Source organism: Saimiri boliviensis, chromosome 6 (assembly GCF_048565385.1).
Source record: "Saimiri boliviensis isolate mSaiBol1 chromosome 6, mSaiBol1.pri, whole genome shotgun sequence".
In the NCBI taxonomy this organism is placed as follows: Eukaryota; Metazoa; Chordata; class Mammalia; order Primates; family Cebidae; genus Saimiri; species Saimiri boliviensis.
Window position 1 is genome coordinate 49,360,637 of NC_133454.1, and position 13,423 is coordinate 49,374,059.

At 40.2% G+C, this 13,423-nt stretch overlaps 1 protein-coding gene across 2 annotated transcripts in view; it reads right to left on the reverse strand.

Annotated features, from left to right (window-relative positions):
- The window catches only part of TMPRSS5 (transmembrane serine protease 5), a 40,791-nt gene extending 27,442 nt beyond the window's left edge, over positions 1-13,349 (reverse strand). The window contains exon 1 of one of the 2 annotated variants that reach the window (XM_074400611.1): positions 263-13,349. The gene's annotated coding sequence lies outside the window, so the exon portion shown is untranslated. Of the gene's footprint in view, positions 1-127 lie in introns of both variants that reach the window. The other variant, XM_074400610.1, reaches the window with a different exon arrangement.
- Positions 13,350-13,423: the final 74 nt, after the last annotated feature.

A 13,423-nucleotide genomic window follows, 5' to 3' on the forward strand; every position in this document is an offset into this window, starting at 1 on the left:
TAGAATAACTGATATTATAACTAATATCAGACAAAATAGACTTTAAGACAAAAATCACTATGAGAGACAAAGTAGGACATTTTATTATGATAAAAGAGTTAATCCTGCCAGGCATGTTGGCTCATACCTGTAATCCCAGCACTTTGGAGGGCTGAAGCAGGCAGATCACTTGAGGTCAGGAGTTCAAGACTAGCCTGGCCAATATGGTCAAACCTCTTTTCTACTAAATACACAAAAGTCAGCCAGGCATCGTGGCAGGTACCTGTAATCCCAGCTATTCAGGAGGCTGAGGTGAGAGAATCGCTTGAATCCAAGAGGCAGAGTTTGCAGTGAGCTGAGATCATGCCACTACACTCCATCCTGGGCAACAGAGCTAGACTCCATCTTAGAAAAAAAAAAAAAGAGTCAATCCATCAAGAAGATATAATAATTATAAACATATACACCTGCACCTGACAGAGCCCCAAAATACATAAAGCAGAAACTGTCAGAGAAAAACAGACAATTCAACAATAATACTTGGATAGCACAATACCCACAATAATGGATATAACAACTAGAGAGAAAGTCAATAAGGAAATAAAAGACTTGAAGGACACTATAAGCCAACTAGACCTAATAGACATCTATAATAGAACACTCCATGCAACAACACTAGAATATGTTTCTTCTTGAGCACACATAAAATATTCTTAATGAATGACCATATTGTAGGACATAAAACAAGTATAAATAAAATAATTAAAATTATGCAAAGTATGTTCTCTGACCACGAGTCTTGCTACTTGCTATTGGTCTGTTCAGTTTCTTTTTCTTCCAGGTTTAATCTAGGAAGGTTGTATATTTCCAGGAATTTATCCACCTCTTCTAGATTTTCTAGTTTGCGTGTGTAAAGGTGTTCATAGTAGCCTTGAACAATCTTTTGTATTTCTGTGGCATCAGTTGTAGTATCTCCCATTTTGTTTCTAATTGACCTTATTTAGATCTTCTCTCTTCTTCTCTTGGTTAATCTCACTAATGGTCTATCAATTCTGTTTATATTGGTCTATCAATTCTTCTTTTCAAAGAACTAGCTTTTTGTTTCATTTATCTATCTTTTGTATTTTTTATTTCAATTTTATTTAGTTGTGCACTGATCTTTGTCCAATTAAATCAAGATGGAAATTAAAAATTCTTTGAACTGAACAATAATCATGACACAACCTATCAAAACCTCTCGGATACAGCAAAAACAGTGCTAAGAGGAAAGTCCATAGCATTAAATGCCTACATCAAAAAGTTTGAAAGAGTACAAATAGACAATCTAAGGTCACACGTCAAGGTACTAGAGAAACAAGAACAAATCAAACCCAAACCCAGCAGAAGAAAATAAATAACAAAGATCAGTGCAGAACTAAATAAAATTGAAATTAAAAAATAAAAAAGATAAGTGAAACAAAAAGCTGGTTCTTTGAAAAGATAAACGGTTATTTTACTCCAGCAGTCAGTCAATATATATTTATTGAGAACATACTATGTGCCAGGCACTGTGGAACACTGAAGTCACATTGGTGAGCAGAGACATTCATGAAACAAAGGACCATATAAATGCAAATTTATGACTTTGATAAAGTGCTATGGAAGACAGATACAAAGGCAAATTTTCTGTGTCAGGAGAGGGTGGTGCTTCCCCAAGGGACTGGAAGAAGCAGAGCAGGACAGCAAAGAGGAGATGGTGGAGCAGAGGCTGGGGCAATGAATTGGTCAGAATAACCAGGGCCTTCAGTCCCGAAGTAAAGATCAGTCTTTGTCCCCAGAGCAATGGCAACCAGTTTCAATAAGCAACCTAAAGACATAATCAGCTCACCACCATCCTTTAAGACCCAGGTTAAATGTCCCTTTACCTTCCCCAGTGCCTGAGGCAACCCACGCACCGTATAGTCCCCTCTGGAAAAGCATGTACCATATCATGAAATGTGGTGAGTGTTAACTGTGTTTGGCTCAGTCAGTGCTAAGTTCTCAAGAACGGACATCCTATCCTCTTCATCTTTGTAACCTCAACTGCACACAGTGTCTGCTATGTGGCAAGTGTTCCATAAAGGTTCGTTGAATCAATCGACATGTGCAGATACTAGTCGGTTTTAAATTTCCTCCCCTCTCCCTTCCTGCACACTCAAGAAAGTTCCATCCCCAACCCCTTACCCCATTGCCAACAATCTCCCTGCCTCCCTTCTCTCCCCAACACCCACCCATCCTCCATGTAGCTACCAAGTTTTCTTCCTAAACAGGTCAGAGCAGGCCACTCTACTCCTTACATAAGCCTTCACTGATTTCCCCATTGCTGGCAGGATCAAATTCAAATTCTTCAGGCTAATTATCCAGTGCATTCATGACCCAATCCCAAACTTATCTTCTTGGCCTCATGTTTCATTGCATTCTTTCTTCCCTGTACTCAATGTTCCAAACTACAAAAAAGCTCTAGAAAATTCCTCAAGTCGAACACCCACTCCCACCTCCATGCCTTTGCTTAGGCTGTGCTCTCAGTCTAGAATGTCCTTCCCTCATGTTTCCCTAATTAGAAAATTACTGGTAGTTCAAGATACAGCTCAAACACCAGTCCATCCCAAAACCCCTCCTCTCATGCCCCAAATCCAGAATTAGTGGCTTCTGTTTGTATAGGTATCTTTATTCCTAGCACTTTCCCAGGTGTGTAAATGATACATCATAGTTCTCAAATTAAAAAACAAAACAAAAAAAAGCCCCATTCTGTCCCTGCACTGCAGTCTCTGCACCAGCCACCATGGCAGCAACAAAGAGTGGGAGAAATGGGAAAGCAGCTTTCTCCTCCCACATGGGAGCGTGCATTCCCACGAGAAAAGGGATCACAAGGCTTCCCTTGTTACAATACTCAGACAAAAAATGACCCAAGTTGTACTCTAGGAAATTATTTCTAAGCCTACAAAGAACCATCCATTGTTTCTAGACTATTTTTCTAGCTCAGAGATAAAATATGAAGTTTATAATTTACATACTATAAATTAAAATGCCCCCCTGCCCCACAATTGCTCATTTTGTAAAGCAGTTTTTTACTTTGTTTAAAAGCCATTTACTCTGGGGGCCTTTCATGTTTATATTTAAAGACTTAAGCTTATACTCAGCTGAATATGGACTATGAGAACAAATCCCCACAGTCAGTGGTGTCAATATCAAACACACAAGACATTTTTCTTCTGCTTTAATTAAGACACAAAGGAGCAGCAAAAAAAAATATTAATCATGTGGTTGATTAAAAAAAATTTCCTAAACATCTGCTCTTGGTAAATAATAGCTATCTAATACTTTAAATCACTGTCTAATGAGTGGCATAAGTGTAAACCCTTTGTGATTCACATAAAATAAGTCACTCCATGTGTAATCTTCTTTGATACCCCACTTTTCACCCACTGGTCTTTTCTTTATTCTCCAAGACTGGCTTTCATCAATCATCCCAAGTCTTCTATGCCTGTTTGCATACCGTGCAGGCTGGACCTTGTAAAAAGTGCTCTGCGCTCCTGGAATTCAGTCTGACTCAGACACATGCATGCAGAACAGACAACAAAATGATCACAGTCCTGTGGTAAATACGATACAAGCAAAATCAGTTTTCTTTGGTTTTTCGTCAGATTGTGTTAGGGACAGCTCCACTGAGGTTTACTCTGTCTTCAAGAACTTCCTGAGAGGTAAGCAAGCCAGGGATGTCTATGACCATTTGATTAGTGACCACACTGAGGGCAGAGAGGCTAAATGGTATGTCCAAGTTGCCACTGGTCAGTAGGTGACAGCTAAAAATGAAATCTAGTTCTTCTGAATGCACACCTAGAGCTCTCTCCCCTCCTATTGGAAGAACAGTGAAAGATTGATAAAGTCAATGCTCCTGGGACTGAGAGGTAAGGTTAGGACTGGGTTTTAGAAGCAGGAGGCAGGGAGAGGTTGAAGGAACCCTGCCAGCTTGGATGGGTGAGATGGAAGCAGCTGACAAATCTAGTGTATAGGCCATGGTTTGTAGTGAAGGAAATTTTCAGGACTCTTTTAAATTATGAGAGAGCTGAGTTGATACATGGCAAGATGAGGAAAGAGGGGATTGAAGCTGCAGGACCTTGACTTTTACTCTATTTTCCACTTAAATTTCAAAAGACACATCCAGGGCAGAAAATCCTAAATGCCCCTTCAGCTTCCCTCTGTTTTCCTGCCAGAACAGAAGCAAAGTTTCTAGGGCCCGGAGCTGCATCAGCAGTGTCTGGAATCAACAAGGAACTCTGCCAGTCCCGTCTCTGTTCTCTGCCAGTCTGTGAATCACAGTTACAAGGCAGCTGCCACAGTAACTTGGCTAATTAAATTAGAACCCACTGAATGCTTTATTGACCTGATGCTCACTCCAGTGAGCAGGCCCGCTTTGAAGGTGACTATATTCAAGGCTGTTAGTTCACAGATTAAACAACATGAACAAAAACAATAAGGGGCCATGGGAAAAGTCTTCTCAATGTACACACAGTATCTAAAGCACAGCAGCCGGGGTATGTGACCTATAGGAGATTTATTTGGTATTATGGGTTGAATTGTGCCCCCTCAAAATTCATATGTCAACGTTCTCAATCCAGTATTTCAGAATGTGACCTTATTTGGAGGTAGGGACTTTACAGAGGTAACCAAGTTTTTAAAAAAGTCACGGGGATGGGCCCAAATCCAACGTGACTGGTATTCTCATAACAAGGGGAAATCTGGAAACAGAAACACAGGGGGAAGGCCACACGAACAGACACACCGAGATGAACATTGGCAGAGAGAGTATAGCTCAGTGGTAGAGCATTTGACTGCAGAGAAGCAGAGCCTTCCCTTTGAGCCCTCACAAGGAACCCACCCTTCAGAGACCCTGTTTTCAACTTGCAGCCTCCAGAACTGTAAGACAATACATTTCTGCTGTTTATGCCACCCACATTATGGTATTTTGTTATAGCAGCCTAGCGAACCAACATCTGGAGATATACAAGAGGCAGAAAAAGCCCTGGATAAGGAGGACTTTTTGTGAGAACGATGAAAACAGCATTAGTTCTAGAAGCAAACAAACCTGGGTTGAGACCCTGACCTTGCTATTACACACAATGTATCCTCAGTCAAGACACCTAACCTCTCTGTGCCTTGATTTCTCATCTGTAAAATAGGGATAACATTTTCCTCAAAGGTTTGTTCTTAGAATTAAATGTGAAAACCTATAGACTTTGGCTTTTGTAGATCCAGGTCCCACACGGCCCCTCACACCCAGGCACGGTCACCATTATAAATTCTGACCACCTACCACATACTGACAATAATGAGCACGAGTCACCTTCGTAAAATAACTACAAACGCACACTGGCCTGAGGCTGCCATGCCCTCTAGCGGATCTGCACATGTTATGATGAATGCTTCCATTCTCTGTTCTTTCTGCTCCACTTAATTTATCACTTGCTCTGTCTCTCTGACTAGAGACTTCAGTTTTATGCTCAGAAGTCCCTCTTCCCCATTCTCCTGCCAAACTTGGGCCAGGAGGGGATGGTCCATTCAGCAGCCCCCAGGGCCTGCCTCTCACCACCTCATTCTCATGCTCACTCTTGCAAACAACCATATAGACTTTGAGACAAAAACTGTACTTCTGTCTTTTTGCACTGCCTGATTTAAAAAAAAAAAAAAGTTACTTAAACCCTCCTATCTGCACTAAAAAATAATAATCCTAATAAAACCAAATGGAAATACCTCCAGTGACAATAAAGCCCTATTTGTCCACAATCGTGGGAAATTGACTACTTTGGTTAACTGCCCACTCCACTTAAAAGTTACCCTATCGAAACTGAAGCCTAACTTTTGAAGAATTAGAATATAAATCAAATACACTGAATGCCAAGAGCGCCGGGATGGCTGGAGCTTTACTTGGTTCTTTAACAGTCTTGCAGAATTTGACGGTGTTTGGGGGACACTGTCAGGACCTCAATTATTGCTGCAGTGTTCTAATAAGAACTGGTGGTGATTTGTACCTACTGGTGGTATTCTTTTTTTTTTAAAGCAGGTTTTTAAATAGATATGTAAATACAAATATCCATACAGCCAAGGGAAGTTCTCCTGGGACCCAAAATGAAATCATTCTCAGGTTGGAGCACTTACGGGTTACTTTCAAGGATACCCCAGCTCACACCAGAGACCCTCATCCTTTTCTCTTTATTCGGGCTGCATGGCCACACATTGTATGGAGCTGACCTCAAGTCAGTCCATATTTATTAAGCTTCTTTGCCCAGCTCTACAAAAAGAGAAGCATTAGATGCTATTCCTGTCTTCCAAGGAGCTCCAATTTAGCTGGCGAACTGCCTATGTTATTAAATTCTGCATTGTGTGCGCTGAGCTTGAAGTGCTGAACAGAGTTGACTTTTATGATCCCTACCCTGTGCTGCATGTTTTACATAGATTACCACACTTAATCAGCTCATATTCTGAGTCATATTATTATCCTCATTTTACAAATGAAGATTCTCAGTCTTGACAGAGAATATGTAACTGGCCAAAGGTCACAGAGCTAAGTAAATGTCAACTTAGGTATGAAAACCCAGTCAGCACAATCCCACAGCCCACTTCACCCCCTTAACACTGCCTCTTTCACCTGTCTCTTTATCTAAGTCCTGTAGAGCAGGTGGCCACAGCAATAATCCTACAAAGGATCAGAACAAGCTCCTTTGTGCCTTTTCTCCCCTTCCCTTTTTGATCCCTACATATTCCGCCCACAGCTCCTACCAATCTCTCCCAAGATTAGATTTTTTAAAAACAGAGAACTAAGAATAAGGGCTTCTCAGGAGCCCTTTTCTTATACTCTGAAGCAAACTTCATTGCAAATTTAAAAAGGTGATGCTATCTTTACTTCACTGGAAGAATAACATTGTCTCTCAATGAGACCATAACTTTATTTTAAAAAAGAAAAAAAGTGCTGTTATATAGGTCTGCTTCTCCTCCTAAATGAACTATTCTTTCCTTCTTACTGCTCTGCTGGCAGAAATTAGTAAAAAGCCAAATAAAAAACAAAAAATTAAGACTCTATTGAGTTCTCAGGGATCCCAAGTTAATTTCTCACAAGTTGACAAAGTGAACATTAAACAACCAGGCACTTGGGGTGATTAGAAACAAAACAAACCAAAAAGAATCAGAACTAATACTGCCATATGCAGATACAGCAGCACCACCCAGCCAGCTAGAAGAGGTGGCTGATATTTTTCTAAAATGAACAAAAAATTGACATGAAGACATAGAGGGTTTCAATTCTCCACAAGTCAGCTACAGGCCCCACACTGCTAAAAATCCGAATGTCCAATGTGATTTTTTAATTGCCTTGCTAATAACCAGCTTTCAGAAAATCAAAGAAGGGATTTTTTTATAGAAAATATCAGTTAGCAAACAATTGCAAATTTCACAATAGGTGAATAAGAAATGTGGCTCAGGCATAGGCCCTGGCTTTAGAAAGCCATATTTCAAGGAGCAGAGAAAAATGCCAAGAATAAGCTCATGGCCATGGACTTTAAAAGAAAGATATCATACTATGGATGAAAAGGGGAGTGAGGAAGGAGGTTTTCAAATGGAAAATATGACCATAAAATAAAATATGATGATACAATAAAAAGCAGGAGTATAGCTGCAGATGGAAACCAGCAATGAATTCTATAACATTCCATGACAATATAAACAAGCAACAAACAGTCCCTTCATAAGCAAAACCACTAAGAATAGCCTGAACATGGAAAAATAATGACAAGAAAATCAAAGGCCAGAAAAGCATTATTTCAAGGAATTTGGGGTGAGAGAAGTGGGTATAGTCAGTGAAAAAAAAAGAAACAAGAAAGAGATTATGCCTGAAGTTGATGACTTGATGTTAAAAAAAAAAAAAAAAAAAGTACGACAGTGGCTCCCCGGCTCACTGCCTGTTATCCCAGAACTTTGAGAGGCTGAGGTGGGAAAACTGCTTGAAGCTAGGACTTCAAGACAAGCTGGGCAACAAAGCAAGACCACAGCTCTACAAAAAAAAGTTTTAAATTAAATAAAAAATTTTAATGACAGAAAGCTGAGGCTGAAACAGTATTTTGCTTTTACATTCTCTATTGAGAATTACCTTCAATTTGAAAAGGCTAGAACAAATGGAGTTGAGAGGAAACTGAAGTCTAAAATAAGGGAAAAGACAGGAAAAGAAAACCCAGGTTTTCAGTGAGTCTGTAATACCAGACCCACAGGAATTATATCCCATGGGACTTACAAATAAAAGAAACTGCAAATGCAATAACAAAACCGTGTTACGCAGTCCTTGAGATGACCAAATTCTCTCATTTTCAAAAAGGGGGCAAAAGATCTACTGTTAATTTTACAAATGATCCTAGTGTAGATTGCTACATAGTTGGTGAGTAAAAGTTCTAATTTTTTTAGTTGTAAGCAATAATGTAGATAGAGATATGGCAAACTAGACTGTGTTCAGGAACATAACTCAGTATTGAAATTCAATGAAATTTAAAGCAGTAAATTACATACTTAATGTTATATACAATTTTATCATACTGCATGCTAATCAAGCATAAATGGAACCCTTTGTGCAAATAGAAATGATTAATATTCTTTTAAAGCATCATTTCTAAAGCAGGGAATGGAAAATGAGAAAACAGAAGCCAGCCAGTGGCTGCTCCACTACCCACCATTCCACTCAGAACTTAAGAAGGGGTAGCTCTACCTTAAACCAAGCCAGTCCCAGAATCCAGCTGCCATCAAGTCCTAGGACTCAGTAGATGAAGCTGGGTAATGATGGCTTCTGGGATTCTCTTTGAAAGTAACCCCAGATAAGGTGGTTCTAAGAGTTCAAGGGATATACTCTAATGAAACAATCAGTAAGAGGAAAGCCACCCGTGCAGATTTTGAACACCCAGAAGCTATGGGATTGGGTTAGCTGGAGCAAGTGGCTGAGACAGAGGAAAGGAGCAGACAAAGGGGAAGTAGAGACATGAGTCAGCTGTCAGCTGCTTGGGGGTGTCTGTTATTTAATACTGAATGTTCAGGGAATGGGAGTGGAGTGGAGATACTAGGATGAGTCTGAGTGGAGAAGTGAGGTTGGAAGCAAGAGGAGGGAGGAAGACGGCTCCTGGGAGCAAAAGCAAGGGGGAATAACAAGAGCTGAAAGAAGGATGCCACAAGAGAAAACTTCAAAAGAAACAAAATTCACACTATGCAATGAGTCCTGAGTTTCAAATACACTGCTTGGCCTTTGCTTCAACAATGCACTGCGCTTGTGGGTTCAAGGGAAGGGAGGGAGGACAGGCATGATGAAGCATGACTGGCCACATGAAAATTGTTGAAGCTGAGTAATGGGTACATGGGTTGACTGCACTATTTTACTTTTACGTTTCCATTTTTTAGTGTTTTGTTGTGTGTGTGTGTGTGGTTTTTTTTTTTTGTTTTGTTTTGTTTTTTCCTAAGCTACTAAGGGTTTACCATTTAAATTGGAGGAAATAAAGAAACATTCTTATACTGGTCTGTAAAACCCAACACAATCTCGGCTTCTCTTCCCTTTACTTCTCTAGCATCCTTGCCACCTACCTGCTCCCTCACTTTCTGCCATCCCTTCAGCTCACCAGACATGCTCCTCTCACTCCAGGATTTGCAAGAGTTGGTCTCTTTCCCTAGCATTGTCTCCTCCCAGACATCCACACAGCTTACTCACCTTCTTAAGGCGATGCACTCTGCCCTGCCTGCAGAGAACTGCAGCTTGCTGCTCTACCCCACCTTCTCTGGAACTCCTAACCCTCATCGCTCTATGTTTATTTTCTTCAAACATATATCTAACTTATTTCATGTTTATTATCTATCTTTCATCACTGGAATTTAAATTACCAGGGGGACAGGACACTTTTGTTTTTTTTTGTTTTTTTTTTTTTTTTTGGTTGTAGTTCAGTGACAAGAATGATGCCTGGCACCCAATAAATGTAAGTAGAATGAATGTAGAAAGTTTAAGAACTACTTAGAAGCCTGTGACAAGGGAGAATGTAGGTGCCTTTGGCCTTGTCTTCTTCAATAGCTGGAGTAGCTAAGACCCAACACTCCCACCCTATTCTCCTGAGCTATACAGAAAAACTAGGGCACCCAATTTCTGAAGAGGAGTGAAAAACTTATACATAGCTCATCAGAATTATTGCCCTCCTCCCCAGCTCCTAGGCAGAGATTTCATAACTTGGTTTTGAGACATCTAAGGCTATTTCCAGCTATAGCTGGTGATGTCACAAAATTCTTAACCAAGCTCTTCATGACAAAGTAAGGAATTTCTATATAAACTACACAATAATTGGAAAACTTCTCAAAACCAGGGCTTTGTAGTTTATAGAAAATTTTAGGCTTTGGCAAAATGCATATTTTTAAAATAAAGTTATCACATAATAAATGTTCAAAATCAGTTTTGTGATTAGGAAGAATGTGGACATCAAAACCCAATTTAGGACTACCTGGTGCCAAGGCTTTTGTACATGAGACAATTTCCAATAGGCTTATCCCTCCCTGCATTGACAGCTATGTCCCACGGCTAAGAAGTTACTCCTATACATCTCTACCAACTAGCTATGGAGCTGAACAAATTACTTCCTTGAGCTGGTTTTCCTACCATCACAAAAATATCCTGGTCTCTGTGTGTGTGCACACATATGTCCTCACATATTTGTGTGTACCACTCTACTTTCAGAAGACAGACAAAATCTTGGGAAATCAGATAAACAGTAAAATAAAACCCACCCCAAAAAAGCTGGGAATCACTGCCTTAAGTGAAGCATAAGTATTTGCAAGCATGAGAAAGGGATTATCCAAAACTCCTTTAACAGTGTTATTAATGAAAGAAAATACTGTTTGATCTACTCACAAGTGATTGCTGAGCAATGTGCTGCAGCATATAGTACAGATGCTGTTCAGAGTATGGATGACCTTTCCAGAGCTGACCAAGGTCAGAATACAAGCTCAGAGTAAAAATGGTCAGGTTCTCTGGCTTGCATTTCTACAGATAAGGTCTAGATGCCTCGTGAGGCTCCCAGGCTGAGGGAAGAGTGCCATCTGGAGGATCTCCATTTCAGAGAGAAATGTATTTGCAAAACTGACCATAAAATAGGTCAGGATCCACATAGAAATAGGAAACATTATCAAATAATTGCATGGATTTAGGCTGTTCGCAGACTTGCCTTTTTAATAAAAACTTTTCTTTGAAACCTTTCTTGAATTTCATCACTCAAAGTCATTTGTATAGTTCTAGCTGCTCTTTAGGAACGGGGTTTCTTCTACTTGGCCCAAAGATCTACTGAGTGAAGCCTCTTACAGTTCCCCTCCTTCCATAATCTACACGCTTTTCCTAAACAAAGAAGGTTCGATTCCTAGGTGGGACAGGTACCCTCAAGATCCCAAGGAACTCTCAGGTTCCCCATCAGAACAGGTCCCCTCAATTGAGGGTCATGTAACAGTTGCCATGCCAACCTCCACATGCTCCACCAGATGATTTATCCCTAACCAGAATGAACATGCACTTAATCATCAGTTATCAATTGCCTTGACCAGGGAAGAGGACAGAGTATGCCTACTCTATGTGCCATATTACTTTTAATGGCAAAAATTGCAATTACTTTTGCACCAACCTAATATAAACTATTCATTAGGTGAAACAGTCCCAAGGGACTGAATCTACATAAGCTAAGAAGAGCTGCAATGCAGTTTTCTGTGTTACTGTGAAAAAAGGAGTGAAAATCATGCTTCTCAGTTACAAGAGATCCTACCTCCAAATTGCTGTACCTGTCAAGCAACAGGAATAGCTTCTATGAAGAAAAGGAATCGGCTGTTCTGTGTAATAGCCCTGTGATGCATTTCTTTCAGTTCTACCCTCAGTTCCCCATTCTCTCAATTGCTGAGAAAAGTAATGCTACCTGAAATTACAGGAATTTTCAAAATGGATATTTTCTTCACCTGTGAAAATGGGCCCTTCCTCCTCTTAGAAAGCCAACTTCTTTGTTCTCCAAAAAGACAAAGCTGATTCAGGCAATTCTTTTCTGCGTTCTCATAGTAGGACAGGCGGAATGTAGATAAATAGCTTGTTGTTAACCACAGCTGAATTCTTTTACAAAAAGAAAACCAGTCTTCTTTCTTAATAGTTCTTGTATGACCCTTAAATAGGAAAAAGAAAGACTAGGCAACCAGAATGACATGATTAAAGGGGCCAAGCCAGAACCAAGAAAAAGGGTAAGGGCAGGAGGAAAAACAGTTTGTCCCATGTCTGCAAGGAACTGGAGAACCATCTTATCTGCAAGGCTGAAGACTAAGGAAGCACACCCACTGGATTAGCTATTTATTTATTTGTTTGTCTGGGTTGGGGGAAAGAGAGAGTCTCACTCTGTTGCCCAGGCTGGAGTGCAGTGGCGCAATCTCGGCTCACTGCAACCTCCACCTCTCGGGTTCAAGCAATTCTCCTGCCTGAGCCTCCCGAGTGGCTGGGACTACAGGTGCCCACCACCATGCCTGCTAATTTTTATATTTTTAGTAGAGATGGGATTTCACTATACTGGCCAGGTTTGTATTAGCAATTTTCTTCAGACAGTACCTGCCTCAAAAGAACCTAAAGGTCATACTCCTTTTTCAGGACAGGAGACTATATTTTAGTATGAAGAGATATAATCCAAAGTCCTAGACAGGTCCAGGATAACCTTAACATAACACATTCCTCCAATAGCTGCAAAGAGTTAAAAACACAAAAAGCTGAGTTGAAAGATTACCTATGTCCACCAAACAAAGGATTAGGCTATAGAGACCAGAGTTAGTATGTCGTGGCACATACATTCCAAAGAAACATTGGCAATTTAAAACCTCTGCCAATTGACAAGATAAACAGTGTTGAGAAGGCAGGAAAGTCCAACCAAGAACATAAAATTTAGTTGAAATAGCAAAAAGTGCCAAAAATGTATGCTTAAAAAAAGTCCTAGGATCCTAAAAATTCTGAGAAATTATCAGATAGTGTTATGATGAAGATGACCAGTCAGTAAGTCTTGTGTGATGGTCATATACTTCAATAAAAAGAATGGCATAGAAAGTAAGACATCTTGGTCTCTGGTCAAAGCTTCCATGTTACTAAAGACACCCTTAACTGTAAAAAGCATTCAATATTGGAAAGAAATATTACAGGAAGTCTCCTTAATTCCTGCAAGGACAAATATGGCGCCCCTTCCTCCCTTCCCCTCCACCCACACCCTCAAAATAGCTCCCATTTGCTCAGAAATGCTCTACCCTGACTCCTGGAATCCCCTGATTTCCTTGCTCCAAAGCCTGGGTTTACATTTACAATGTATGTAGTTCCCAGAGAACTCTGGAAGCAACATGAAATAATGCTGCCTGACAGTTTGTT